Source organism: Trifolium pratense, unplaced genomic scaffold (genome assembly GCF_020283565.1).
Source record: "Trifolium pratense cultivar HEN17-A07 unplaced genomic scaffold, ARS_RC_1.1 scaffold_93, whole genome shotgun sequence".
In the NCBI taxonomy this organism is placed as follows: Eukaryota; Viridiplantae; Streptophyta; class Magnoliopsida; order Fabales; family Fabaceae; genus Trifolium; species Trifolium pratense.
Window position 1 is genome coordinate 35001 of NW_025721075.1, and position 2500 is coordinate 37500.

The following is a 2500-nucleotide window of genomic DNA, read 5'->3' on the forward strand; positions in this document are numbered from 1 at the left end:
TATTACTTGGCCACGGGTCATGCCACGGTACATGGAGGATGCTTGACACCCCCGTGTGCATTTCGGAGCACTTTGATTTTTTGGCCCCCGCGGTGCCTTGCCACGCCCTTGCTTATAGCAAAACGAGACGGGGCCTTGGTCCAACTTGCATAGGCATGGAATTTGATCTTTATTACTTGGCCACGGTCATGCCACGGTACATGGAGGTTGCTTGACACCCCCGTGTGCATTCGGAGCACTTTGATTTTTTGGCCCCCCCGCGTGCCTTGCCACGCCCTTGCTTATAGCAAAACGAGACGGGGCCTTGGTCCAACTTGGCATAGCATGGAATTTGATCTTTATTACTTGGCCACGGTCATGCACGGTACATGGAGGTGCTTGACACCCCCCGTGTGCATTTTCGGAGCACTTTGATTTTTTGGCCCCCCGCGTGCCTTGCCACGCCCTTGCTTATAGCAAAAACGAGACGGGGCCTTGGTCCAACTTGGCATAGGCATGGAATTTGATCTTTATTACTTGGCCACGGTCATGCCACGGTACATGGAGGTTGCTTGACACACCCCGTGTGCATTTCGGAGCACTTTGATTTTTTGGCCCCCCGCGTGCCTTGCCACGCCCCTTGCTTATAGCAAAACGAGACGGGGCCTTGGTCCAACTTGGCATAGGCATGGAATTTGATCTTTATTACTTGGCCACGGTCATGCCACGGTACATGGAGGTTGCTTGACACCCCCGTGTGCATTTCGGAGCACTTTGATTTTTTGGCCCCCCGCGTGCCTTGCCACGCCCTTGCTTATAGCAAAACGAGACGGGGCCTTGGTCCAACTTGGCATAGGCATGGAATTTGATCTTTATTACTTGGCCACGGTCATGCCACGGTACATGGAGGTGTGCTTGACACCCCCGTGTGCATTTCGTGAGCACTTTGATTTTTTGGCCCCCCGCGTGCCTTGCCACGCCCTTGCTTATAGCAAAACGAGACGGGGCCTTGGTCCAACTTGGCATGGATGGCAATGGAAATTTGAGGGTCTTTATTACTTGGCCACGGTCATGCCACGGTACATGGAGGTTGCTTGACACCCCCGTGTGCATTTTCGGAGCACTTTGATTTTTTGGCCCCCCCGCGTGCCTTGCCACGCCCTTGCTTATAGCAAAACGAGACGGGGCCTTGGTCCAACTTGGCATAGGCATGGAATTTGATCTTTATTACTTGGCCACGGTCATGCCACGGTACATGGAGGTTGCTTGACACCCCCGTGTGCATTTTGGAGCACTTTGATTTTTTGGCCCCCCCGCGTGCCTTGCCACGCCCTTGCTTATAGCAAAACGAGATGGGGCCTTGGTCCAACTTGGCATAGGCATGGAATTTGATCTTTATTACTTGGCCACGGTCATGCCACGGTACATGGAGGTTGCTTGACACCCCCGTGTGCATTTTTCGGAGCACTTTGATTTTTTGGCCCCCCGCGTGCCTTGCCACGCCCTTGCTTATTAGCAAAACGAGACGGGGCCTTGGTCCAACTTGGCATAGGCATGGAATTTGATCTTTATTACTTGGCCACGGTCATGCCACGGTACATGGAGGTTGCTTGACACCCCCGTGTGCATTTCGGAGCACTTTGATTTTTTGGCCCCCCGCGTGCCTTGCCACGCCCTTGCTTATAGCAAAAACGAGACGGGGCCTTGGTCCAACTTGGCATAGGCATGGAATTTGATCTTTATTACTTGGCCACGGTCATGCCACGGTACATGGAGGTTGCTTGACACCCCCGTGTGCATTTTCGGAGCACTTTGATTTTTTGGCCCCCCGCGTGCCTTGCCACGCCCTTGCTTATAGCAAAACGAGACGGGGCCTTGGTCCAACTTGGCATAGGCATGGAATTTGATCTTTATTACTTGGCCACGGTCATGCCACGGTACATGGAGGTTGCTTGACACCCCCGTGTGCATTTGGAGCACTTTGATTTTTGGCCCCCCCGCGTGCCTTGCCACGCCCTTGCTTATAGCAAAACGAGGACGGGGCCTTGGTCCAACTTGCATAGGCATGGAATTTGATCTTTATTACTTGGCCACGGTCATGCCACGGTACATGGAGGTTGCTTGACACCCCCGTGTGCATTTTCGGAGGCACTTTGATTTTTGGCCCCCCGCGTGCCTTGCCACGCCCTTGCTTATAGCAAAACGAGACGGGGCCTTGGTCCAACTTGGCATAGGCATGGAATTTGATCTTTATTACTTGGCCACGGTCATGCCACGGTACATGGAGGTTGCTTGACACCCCCGTGTGCATTTTCGGAGCACTTTGATTTTTTGGCCCCCCGCGTGCCTTGCCACGCCCTTGCTTATAGCAAAACGAGACGGGGCCTTGGTCCAACTTGGCCTAGGCATGGAATTTGATCTTTATTACTTGGCCACGGTCATGCCACGGTACATGGAGGTTGCTTGACACCCCCGTGTGCATTTTCGGAGCACTTTGATTTTTTGGCCCCCCCGCGTGCCT